Genomic DNA, 13,047 nt, shown 5'->3' on the forward strand with positions numbered 1-13,047 from the left:
ATAAAGAAAGCCGGTAGGGTTGTTCAACCCTCCTGGCTCCTGGCATGACGTGAGATTTCTGAAGTTTCTTCTTTGCTCGTTTCTTTCTTTTTCTTTTTACTTTCTTTTTTTTTTCTTCTTTTTTTATTTCCATCGTCTGGCGCATCCTGTGCTCCTTGCGCGGAGGGAGTGGTCGATATGCGAGAAAGGGGTGAAAGAAAGGGGCGGGAAGGACGTAACCGATGGTGGTTATTTCGGGATAGTCTTTATGGTGGCTGTAATTAATTACCTCCACGGAACATTGTTTTCATGTTGTGGTTGCATCAGAATATTTCGAATCTAGGGGTAGGAAAAATATTATCAGCGGACGGAGGGTAACTACCCCTCGTTGGCTGGGCAGTGAACTTTGTTGCAAGGGTGTGTACGGGTTTATAGGAATTTTTTTGCTCGTACCGAAAATTATTTTCAAAGTACGAGTGTGTATGTACGTTGTTTATCATATTCGAAATAAATTTTGGAAATAATATTGCGAAAGTATAAATCATAATATGTGTGAATATAAATGAGTATATATTCTTATAATGAAAACGAATATTATAACTAGTACAGAACGAACGGTTTTGTTTTTATTTGAGATTCGAATTCTCTTCAAAAGAATCATAATATGTATATATCGAAGAGAAATTTCGAGAAGGAATATTATTAATTGGACGAGCGTGATAAAATAATAGATTGTAAAATATAAAACACTGAAACGTTTAGTCGCAACAACAGGTCGATTTGGAATTTTTCAATATATTGCAATATCAAATGTAAATTTTCTAATACAATATTTTCCTAATTAATTATTATTAGAACTATCGAAAAGGTCTGTACGTTCCAAAAATACATGAAATTTCTTAAGAAATATCTTCATGTTGTTCTGCCGCTTCTCAAAGTCAAAGATAACTTTCCATAATTATTTAAAATTGCAAAATTTCCAAAAAAATACCCCCATCTAAAAAAATTAGCACGTTCCAAAAATATTTAAACTTCTTAAAAAATGTTTTCAAGTTCCACTCCTTTTTTGGAAGCAAAGATAATCTTTGATAATTATCTAAAATTCAAAAATTTCCAAAAAAATTTGTACGCTCCAACAATACATAAAATATCATAAGAAATCTCTTCAATCCCTAGTAACCTCCATAATTATCAAAAATAAAAAAAAAAAAATTTTCCTTTAAAAAGATCAGAACGTTCCAAAAATACATAAAATATCATAAGAAATTTCTTCAATTCCTAGTAACCTCCATAATGATCAAAAACAAAAAAAAAAAAAAAAAATTTTCCCTAAAAAAATCAGTACGTTCCAAAAATACATAAAATATCATAAGAAATTTCTTCAATTCCTAGTAACCTCCATAATGATCAAAAATAAAAATAAAAAAAAAATTTCCCTAAAAAAATCAGTACGTTCCAAAAAAAAATACATGAAATTTCTCAAGAAATCTCATCACACCCTTCCACTGGTTTTCACACCCTCCCAAAGGTTCACACCGGTCGGCCCGTAAGATTTCAACGACCGCGTGGATTTCTACGGACTCGGTCGTATCTCTGATCTTCCCTCGCGAGGTTATGTAAGACATCGAGCGGAAGAGGAAAAAAAAAATAGAGAAACGGTCGGAACGTCGTCGAAGGATTTGGCAGTGGTTTCGAGGAAGGTTCCGCGGAGGATCGGGGAGGGCGTAAAAGACGACAGATTGCCGGCTTCGATCGTGGCGGTCGAAGGGTTTGCCAGCCGGTCGACTCGTTTCTTTCGGTGCATTTCGTTTAAGCCGCCTCACGACTGACTCCTTCTGCCTGCGAGGATTTCACCCTGGCCAGGACCTTCTGTGCGAACAGAAGGCCTTCACCTCCTCCCGCTTCTCCCTCATTCGCTATCTTGGCGTTCCTCGCGCGGTGGTTGCGCATCCACCCTTCTGCCTCCTTTGAATAAATCCCGCCGTCAGCGTTTCATGGGCCCCCGTAACCATTCTCCGTGTTATTATCGAGATCATGACGGTATAAATCGAAGCGATAATACAGACTGTCCCAATCATAACCGGTCGATTTACTTTTAGTATAAAACTCGAACGGTTTGAGCAATCTTGATCATTCTTTTTTTATTTCGAAGTACAAACTTGGGAGTTAACAATGGAATAAGGTATCTTCCGAATGGTCTTCTTGGTTTTTTTTGTAGGCCGTCTATCTTTTCCCAAAATTCGTCACGACGTTTGCGCTCGAACTCGGATCAGTTTCACCAATGACGCGTTCGATGATGTCTTTCGGTTTTGGAATTGTCTCTTGATTGTAGGCATGAATCTTGTCTTTGACGTGACACCAAAGAAACTGGTTCATGGGTGTCAAATCGTATGATCTTGGTAGCCAACATCAACTCTTTGAGGAATTACGTGTTACGGAAATTTTGTTTGCAAGAGTGTCATTGTTTCATTCCCTGTGTGGCAAGGAGCACTATCTTGCTGTGACCAAATGTCAGGCAAGTCAAGACCTTCCAATTGATGCCAGAAATAGCCAGTCAACATGTCGCGATACGTCATCATCATTTTTGAAGAAAAATAGTTCAATCGTTGAAGATCGTGATTTTTCGTAATACGCCTAAATAATTTCCACGCGATCTTTCACCGTGTACTTTTCCATGATTAATTTCCCATCTGTATAGATGGCACACGTCAAATTTCAGATCAATTGATTTGACGTTTTAAAAATGGCGGGAAATTCAAATCGACCGTTGACGAGTGGACCACCCTGACGAATGAAAAAAATCTAATTTTTTTTTTCTTAATTTCTTAAAGTTCAAAGTACGTGGAATTTAGCAAAATTGCGTTAACATTGTTTATATGCGTAAACATTTAGCAAAATTGTTTTACGTTTTTCTCAAAACTGTGTTTTTCAATCTGGCCGACACGAAATTTCCGGAACCACACATGGCAAAATTGATAAATATTTTTGGAGGGGATTCGACAAAATAATATCTAATGTGGAATTAAAAAAACTCAGTTTTCTTTTTTGGCTATAAAAAATTATTTTAATGAAAGAAAAAAAAAAATGTTGACCTTTCAAAAATAATAGACAGAATTGGTAACAAGTGAGTTCTTTTTTCAATATTTATTACTTTTTTAAATATTTCGGGGCAATTAGGGAAATATATTTGCAAGTTTCTGCTCTAAAACGTATATTGCTTCTTAATTGTAAGCATTTTACTCGGTTATCTAACGATCACGTAGCCCGAATTAATTCAGGCGTGGCAGGTAACGAATTAATGTGTCTGACGTGGAAAAAAAAAATTGTTAATCCTAAAATTTACCTTTGTCTTTAATATTACCGATTCCTTACATTTGCTTAATTGTGTAATATATACATTGCTTTTGAAAATACCAAAAAATGTCAGAGGAAGAAAATATTTGGTTCGAAGGGCAAAATTTTTTCCCCAAGGTCACCTTCCATCAAATTTCAAGGTCGTTGAGATTCTTTCAATTGTGATCGTATATTTTTGTTTCTGTTGTATCATAGTCGATACCAAAATAAATACGATACAAGGAAACAGGAGCTTCAAATGACCTTGAATATATAAAATTCAAAAATGTTTGAAAGTAAGTAAAAATAAAGAAAAATAAACTCACCATGAATTGAACAACCGCAATCGAAGCAGCAATTTCTTTGCAAAATTTGTTTGTAATTTTTTTTGTTACAAAATGTGTTCGTAAAATTAATTATCAAATTAATTTAATAATTTTCATTTTACAAATAAATCAGAATATTTATTGCAAATAATTTTATCACAACGTTTTTCAATTCTATATATTGGAACGTCGGTGGACAATAGTGTCTATTAATTAATAATCAATAAAATTGTTAAGAATTCTACAAACACGAGATAGTGTTCATACACCATTGGTAATTTGTCATCGATGATGTATACATACCGAGAGTGTATTTGTATTTCTCGTCGATTTAACATTTTTTTGCAATAAAAATTCACTCGTCTATTCTTTTCATTTCAGGCACGTACAATAGTAATTTCCACCTTCGATACATGCTGTGACTCATAGATTCGTTCTTGTGAATTCAGAATAATGACTAATGAATAGAATTACCGTGTCACGTCTCCTTATCCGTGTTGTTGGTACTCCTGGTGTCTGACTGTAGTCTCGTTTCCTTAACCTCTTTAGGGGTACTGGCACGTACGAGTATGGTTTGTTTTTAAATTATTATATTTTAGAAATAATTGTCTTTCATGATCAATTTACGACAGTATTGTTAAAAGATTGACAAATGTCACTGGTCAGTATTGGTATAAATTTCTTCTTTTTAAGCAAACTAATTAGTTGGATAATTATATTCGAATAGAGACACAAATAGTGGAAAATTAAATTATTAAAACTAAGAATAGGAACAGTTGGTTACTCTAGATGAACTTAATGTAACGAATACCTAGAGAAAAATGACTCGACTCATTTTTTTTAACAATTCTAATTTTCCATTGAACAATTCTAACCTTCTATAGAACTATTCGAAAGAAAAATTTTCCATAGAACAATTCTAATTTTCCATTGAACAATTCCAAGGAACAATTTTCCATAGAATAATTCTGATTTTCCATAGAACAATTTTAATTTTCCATTAAACAATTCTCATTTTCTATAGAACAATTCTAATTTTCCCTAGCACAATTTTAATTTTCCAAAGAACAATTTCAATTTTCCATTGAGCAATTCCATAGAACAATTCTAATTTTCCCTAGGACAATTTTAATTTTCCATAGAACAATCCCAATTTTCCATAGACCCTCAAAAAAAACTATTTTTCGTACATTCGAACTTAATATTTCTAAACTTTTAAATAAATCGTCTCAGTACTGTCGTCCACAATATTATACAATAATTTTCCATAGAACACCAAAAAGAACATCATATTCAATATTTAAAAATGTTTAAATAACGTTACTGCCATTATCGATACCATAAAGTAACAATTACACCGACAAACAATTGAGTATTTTGACTTTTCACGTCACACTTTGAACAATGTTGAGAACATCCTTTCATCTGGAAAATTGATGTGTCAGTTTGTTAAATTAACAATTTGTTAATTTGTTAAACTAACAATTTGTTAATTTGTTAAATTAACAATTTGTTAATTTGTTAAATTAACAATTTGTTAATTTGTGATATGCAACTCGGATAATCGATCGCCCGGATAACTGAAATTCGGACACACTCTCGATAAGAGTAATCTCAACGACGTTGAACCGTAATATTCTACCATACTCAGGTCAACCGTGAACCCTTGAAAAGGGCCGCCCGAAAGGGTAAGTTGGCTCCATGGTTCACCGCGTGAGACCCATCGTAAGTCGTTCGCGATGGAGTGGCCAGGGACCAGGAAATTTCGTTCTTCTGCACGGTTCGCAGATAAGAAAGAAGACGAGCTTCAAGGAGCAGACGAGCGGTAGCCAGAGCCTGGGAGGTAGAGGGCGAGGAACAGCTGCAAGACACCCCAAAAGTACGGAGAGTCTTTTGAATCAGTGCCTGGCCTCTCTTGTCTTCCCCTGATCTTCTTCTTCTTCGTCACTGCCGCCCGACGGAAACGCAACGGTCGTTTCTAACAGTCCAACCACGAGGACACGGAACAGGACACTGTTTCGAATCGATTCGAGACCAGGGTAAACTCGGGGGACATCGAGAACCCGTGTTGTTTGCCAACGACGTTGAGGTTAGGTTTCAATGCAGTCGTATTTTAAATCCACCGTGTCTCCTGTGCATTTACATCGGTTTCGTTTCATTTATGTCGCTTCACTCCGCGTAAAATGTATTTCGCTTAATCGTGACATTGAGGTTAGGTTTCACTAAGTGTATTTTAGATGTACCACGTCCTCTACGCACTTTCATCGTTTGCGTTTTATTTATGTTACTTCACGTACACTTGGAGATACCGAAACGTATGTATTTTGCTTATTTATGGCATTGAGGTTAGGTTGCATTGAATGTATTTTAGATGTACCACGTCCTCTACGCACTTTCATCGTTTTCGTTTTATTTATATTACTTCACGTACACTTGGAGATACCGAAACGTATATATTTTGCTTATTTATGGCATTGAGGTTAGGTTGCATTGAGTGTATTTTAGATGTATCATGTCCTTTACGCATTTTCATTTTTGTTTCCTTAAGTTTCTACCATTCGAAATCTTCACTGACCCCTTTTTTTGCTAATCTCCAATTCAAAATGTCTACTGTCCTCGTTCTTATCAATTTTCCATTCGAATCTCCACTGTCCCTCGCTTCTTGTCAATCTTCTATTCGAAGTATCCACTGTCCCTCGTTTTTTGCTAATTTTCCATTTAAAATCTCCACTATCCCTCGTTTTAGCAATTTTCCATTCAAATCTCCACTGTTCTTCACTTCTTGCCAATCTTCTATTCGAAATCTCCACTGTCCCTCACTTCTTGCCAATCTTCTATTCGAAATTTCTACTGTCCCTCATTTTCCCTAATTTTTCATTGGAAATCTCCACAGTCCCTTATTTCCGCTAATTTTCCATTGGAAATCTCCACTGTCCCTCGTTTTTAGCCAATCTTCCATTCAAAATCTCCACCGACCCTCGTTGTTACAAATTTTCCATTCGAAATCTCCACTATTCCTTGGTTTTTTCCAATTTCGAATTCAAAATATCCACTATCCTTCATTTTCACAAATTTTCCATTCGAATCTCTACTGTCCCTCGCTTCTTGCCAATCTCCTATTGGAAATCTCCACTGTCCCTCACTTTCGCTAATTTTTCATTGGAAATCTCCACTGTCCCTCGTTTTTTGCTCATTTTCCATTAAAAATCTCCACTATCCCTCGTTTCAGCAATTTTCCATTCAAATCTCCACTGTCCCTCGCTTCTTGCCAATCTCCTATTGGAAATCTCCACTGTCCCTCACTTTCGCTAAGTTTCCATTGGAAATCTCCACTGTCCCTCGTTTTTAGCCAATCTTCCATTCGAAATCTCCACCGACCCTCGTTGTTGCAAATTTTCCATTCGAAATCCCCACTGACCCCCGTTTTTGCCAATTTCCCTTTCCTCGTATCGAACACGAACCATGGAAGCATTCCACCGAGACCAAGTCGCTTGTTTTTGTCCTCGACTGGCACAAGTCATCGACACCTGCCCCTACCTGGACTCGTCGTTCCCTTGACCCAGTCCTTTTTCTATCGGAACGACCGTTGCGATTTCGGCGGATCGTTTGCGTAAGGAAGACGATCCGTAGGGGAGGATCACGGAAGGGAGCCAGTGATCGCGAGTGAAAGGACTCGCCACGACTGTTAGGGGTGTTTATACGCGCGAAGAATGAAACCTGGAGACACAAAGGACCGTGTTCGTCAACGGACCGTGCTCGATCCCCGTCGTTTCACGTAATTAATCGCCTGACGGGGATCATCGATCTTTTTGCGCAAACGGTTCGTCATCGTGCGCGGTAAGACAAAAAATTGCGCGAGAAAAATTTATCGAAGGAACAGTGTGACTTCACAGCGGGCAGAAATCAGTTTCTTGTATCTTGACAAGGAATCGATGGTGGCCGATGTGACGAATTTATGATACTTGAAAACGAATTCGAAGGTAAATAATTTGTCGAGAAATTCAACTATTATTTATTTTGGGACAATGCTTGAAAATTAATTTCGAAGTAAATAATTAATAATCAAGTAATTAAACTGTACTTGTAGTGTAACTTACCAAGAAACTGAACTACGCTTGTGGTGTTACTTATTTTGGATAATGCTTTAAAACCAATTTCTAAATGAATAATTAATCGAGGAATTAAACTATGCTTGTAATGTTATTTATTTTGGAATTATTTTCGATGCATTGCAAATTCGAAACATTAGTCATGATTGTTTCTCTATCGGTTTGTATAATCTCAAGAGTTGAAAAAAACACCTCTGGATGGAATTCGATTTTAACGATGATAATTTTCAAAAACGGTCGTTTTCCAAAATTCGAAAAAAATACCTCCGGATGAAATTCAACTTTAACGACCAAAATTTTCAAAAAAAGATCATTGCCAATTATTTTTCCGTAATCTAGAAACCTAGAAAGAATTCCACCGATGGAAATTCACCTTCAGCGATGAAAATTTTGGAAAAAAAGTCCCGTTTCTCTCGATCGTAGTTTTCTATCGCACAAATTAAAACGGCCGATAGCATTCCGCTCACGAAAGCGCAATTTACGACCGAAAAGACGGATTTCACTGGCGACGTGGCCGTAGCTCGTTCTTAGCAGCTCATCGCGGTAACTCTTCCCTCGACGTCAGCCGCTCGAGTGTTAAAACCAATTAACACGGGGAACGAACGAACGACTGCAGCTCATTGGCTCTAATGTATCGAATCGTTACGGTATGATCGTTAAACGCGGACGCGTGACATTCAATCAGCTTTCGAATAGCCGACAATTACAGAGGGCCCGGTCATCTGCCGTCCCCGGTGGTAACATTGTAAATTTAAATAATAATTGTCGGTGAAACTCGGAAAGGTCGCATTGTCGGGCGGATAACTCGCCGGTCTCGGTTTAATGAGCGGTCACGCGCGAACTTCTTGCCAGTGCCACTCGCAACGTCCCGCGCGCCATGGGACAGCTGCAGCGCCAAATTCGACGCCGCGCCACGACAGCGGAACTCTCTTCACGAATATGTAATTGCGACCCGCGTCGAAATCGCGCGTCTGGCCTCCCTTCGCCGCGGCTTTCTCGTTACGTGCACTGGGGTGATACGTTTACAAGTCGAGCTTTGTGAATAAGGCTAAGTTTACAAGTTTAGCTTTGCGTCTAAGATTAGGTTTACACTTCAAAGGTTGCGAATAAGGTTAGGTTTACAAGTCCAGTCTTTCGAATAAGGTTAGGTTTACAAGTTTAGCTTTGCGTCTAAAATTAGGTCTAAATTTACTTCAAAGGTTGCGAATAAGGTTAGATTTACAAGTTTAGCTTTGTGAATAAGGTTAGGTTTACAAGTTTAGCTTTGTGAATAAGGTTAGGTTTACAAGTTTAGCTTTGTGAATAAGGTTAGGTTTACAAGTTTAGCTTTGCGTCTAAAATTAGGTCTAAATTTACTACAAAGGTTGCGAATAAGGTTAGGTTTACAAGTCCAGTCTTTCGAATAAGGTTAGGTTTACAAGTTTAGCTTTGTGAATAAGGTTAGGTTTACAAGTTTAGTTTTGCGTCTAAGATCAGGTTTACACATCAAATGTTGCGAATAAGGTTAGGTTTACAAGTCCAGCCTTTCGAATAAGGTTAGGTTTGCAAATTGAATTTTGCAAATCACGTTAAGTTTACGAATTGAACTATTCTTGATACACTAACTATTCTCTAATAAAAAAATTAGACGTTTGACCAAACTTCAAATAACTATTATAATCTTACCAACTATAAGATTCACTATAACCATATTATAAAATTTACAAAGTTTTTCAACCACTCAGCTATAAATGTAAAAATGTGAAAGATAAAATTAAATAGTCATTACTACCGATCCGTAAAAATCATCAAAATTATTAAGTATTTTACTTAATCATTTTCAAACAATATAACATAATTTTTAATTGAAAAAAATACCACGCATCCGTGTGATTGTAAACAAAATGTTAACTGTCCCTCACGATTGCCACTAAATCGCAGTAACTATTAGTGGGGATGATCCACTACTCGAGTACACCAGATCATGCGATATTTCCAAATTTCGCACATATTTTTTTCATAACTGGTCGTCCATCTACGGCTATAATTTCGGTTACGTGTATAGCACATGCAAACCTATAAGTCTGCGAAATTTCATTAAAATCGGCGATGGCCACTTCAGACACTTGCCATGTTAAAGTGTGTGGATTTACCTGCCTATGTATTGACTTGTATATCCGAATAATTCTATATATGTGTATGTAGATTCGATAAGTGCTACCAGTCCATCAGTTCGCACCTATAATTCCAAAGCCTTCTGTTCAATTTCCTCGGTTTCGAAAGCAATAATTGTTACGAAAATACCGTCAACGGTTCCGGGGCCTGCATTGGCGTAACCACTGTGTAATTTTCTCCCAGTCGTAACTATAGCGTGTATAGCGTATAATCTGCCTAATATATTTATTAACCCTGATCCGTCCCTCGTGTCAATTTAACACATTTTTTACGTGAGAAATTACACCGAGTTTATAGAAAAATTAATCCGAGACTTTGTAACGTTTATTTTTTTAACGCTAAATAACGGGCTCGTAAGTTGGTGCGGTTTTTATTGCAATTTAAATTTCTCACGTAATAGCTTTTGTTTTTTTTTTTGATAAGTTGTTCGATTGTTCAACCATTTGTTCTGTGTAGGTAACAAAACAATTAATTCTTCAATCGCGGTAAATATTACGCTTCTTTAAAATAAAAATGACATTTTAACTAGAAATTTGCTCCTTTGTTGGTGAATAAGACACTGAGAAATTTAAAAATCAAGTGTCTTGACAAATCAAAGATAAATTTATCAGCTACCTTACAATTTTAATTATATTTGTCAAATTTTGGAAATTTTTCGCTCAACTTTCGCAAAATATTCTCCGTGCTATATACAATTAAATAGGTAATTAGAAAGAAAAGAAGATTCTTTGAAGCTCAAAATAAGGTATACTTTGCCCACACTATATATACTTAATATGAGCAAATAAAAAGAAAAAAAAAATTCTCTATACTTCATAAATTTATACTTTGCCCACACTATATATACTCAATATGAGCAAATAGAAAGAAAACAAAAATTCTCTATACTTCATAAATTTATATAATACTTTGACCACACTATATATACTATTAATATGAGCAAATAAAAAGAAAAGAAAAATACTCTATACTTCATAAATTTATACTTTGATCACACTATATATACTATTTATATGAGCAAATACAAAGAATAGAAAAATTCTCTATACTTCATAAAGCTATACTTTGCCCACACTATATATACTCAATATGAGCAAATAGAAAGAAAACAAAAATTCTCTATACTTCATAAATTTATACTTTGACCACACTATATATACTATTAATATGAGCAAATAAAAAGAAAAGAAAAATTCTCTATACTTCATAAAGGTACACTTTTCCCACACTATATACACAATTAATATTAGCAAACAAAAAGAAAAAAAGAATTTTCTATACTTTGTCCACACTATGCACAATTTAATAAGCAAATAAGAAAAAAAGATTATCTATACTTCATAAAGGTACACTTTTCCCACACTATATATACAATTAATATTAGCAAACAAAAAGAAAAGAAAAATTCTCTATACTTAACAAACCCATACTTTCTCCACACTGTGCACAATTGACCAAGCAAATAAGAAAAAAAAAAAATTCTCCGAACCTTGTGAAGCTGCACATCCCTTTAAGTTTCGAAAATAAATGGCGAACGAGGGTTAAAAGGTTCCGTTTCGAGCCATTGGTAAAACGACGTCGAAAGTGGATCGTTCCCAATTGCCACGATCATCGAGGAAGAAGCAATCGTCGCGATGCAAAAAGAGGTAAATGTCAGGTACGCGCGCGATGGTAAAAGGTCTACGATCGATCGTTCGAATTCCATCGTGCAGCTCGCATAAAACGCGCGTACTTTTACGCAAATATTCGATAATCGTTTGGCACAAGTAACGAGCGGGTCCCGTTTGGCTCGGTTAGGCGCCTTCGTGCGCTCCAAGCGTAATGGATCCGTTTTTAATACAATGTTGCGAGGGCCCCCGACCGGCTGGTAATTACAATTTAATAATACGTCAACTCCCGCCTAATTGCCGGACTGACATCCGACCACAGGTGAACGCGTCGTTTTCGTCGCGACATTCCCAACAAATTTAACACGCTCGTTAAAGTGAAAACTATTCATTATGCGCGCGAAACCCGGGTAGGAGAATGGCGCCGTGAAACCCGTGGAACAAACGAATCGTTAAAACGTGCAATTTTTTCGATACGATGGAAATTCCGTTGCTTCTTACCGGACGTATTAATTAGTTGTCGGGATCGATGTTTTCGAGCCGGTTACCTTTCGTTTCGGTGAACTTTTTAAGCGGTGGAATATTTAGTGCAAACGGGAGACGCGTACAATACGTATTCAACTATTTTGCAATTGAAAAATTGTTAGGTGGATGTCGTTTCCTTTCCTTTTGAATAAAATTGCGAAATTGTGGGTGAAAAGAATTTGTTTCGAATTCTACGTTTGAATTTGTTATTTAAATTTCTTGTTTCAATTTTACAGTCAGGAGGAGTTTGTTTATTGCAATATTTATTCATTTACGTTAGTAGTGTATATATATACTTGCAATTTTCCTCACCATTTTCACCAGAATGTATATATACGCATTTTTACATTGTTAATTAATAGTGGTGGCTAAGAATAGGATAACACGGTTAAAATGTATTTTTTAAATTTTCTATTCCATATTTATTACATTTCACGAACCATACATGGTAACAATATTTTCTAACCAAAAAAGAAGACAAAAAAAATATGCATATCTGTATCTAGTGTTGGCTCACGACAAGAAGGCAAACGAGTGTTTCTATCCCCACTCTAGTCTACCAGTTCCCCTACCATCGCACGCATTGTCGCTATTGGTCGCTGTTGATCTTCTTCCTGCTAGACCAAATGCTTGAAATGGTAGCGAAACTGATACACTATAAACTAAAATGTGTGTATAGACGCTTATTTAACAATATAAATAGACCAGAGTGGGGTACATAAATCAACAATGTAAAAATGCGTATATACACATTCTGGAGAAAATGGTCAGGAAAATTGCAAGTATATATATACACTACTAACGTAAATGGATAAATATTGCAATAAACAGTCAACTTCTCGTCATCGTAAAATTTAAACGCCTTAAAAGTATACAGTACTACATAAAAAATAAGTGCAATTGAATTACATGTGTATCTACTGTTGGCTCGCGAAAAGAAGGCAAACGAGTGTTTCTATCCCCACTCTAGTCTACCAGTTCCCCTACTATCGCACGCACTGTCGCTATTGGTCT

The sequence above is a fragment of the Ptiloglossa arizonensis genome, chromosome 5, assembly GCF_051014685.1.
Source record: "Ptiloglossa arizonensis isolate GNS036 chromosome 5, iyPtiAriz1_principal, whole genome shotgun sequence".
NCBI lineage: Eukaryota > Metazoa > Arthropoda > Insecta > Hymenoptera > Colletidae > Ptiloglossa > Ptiloglossa arizonensis.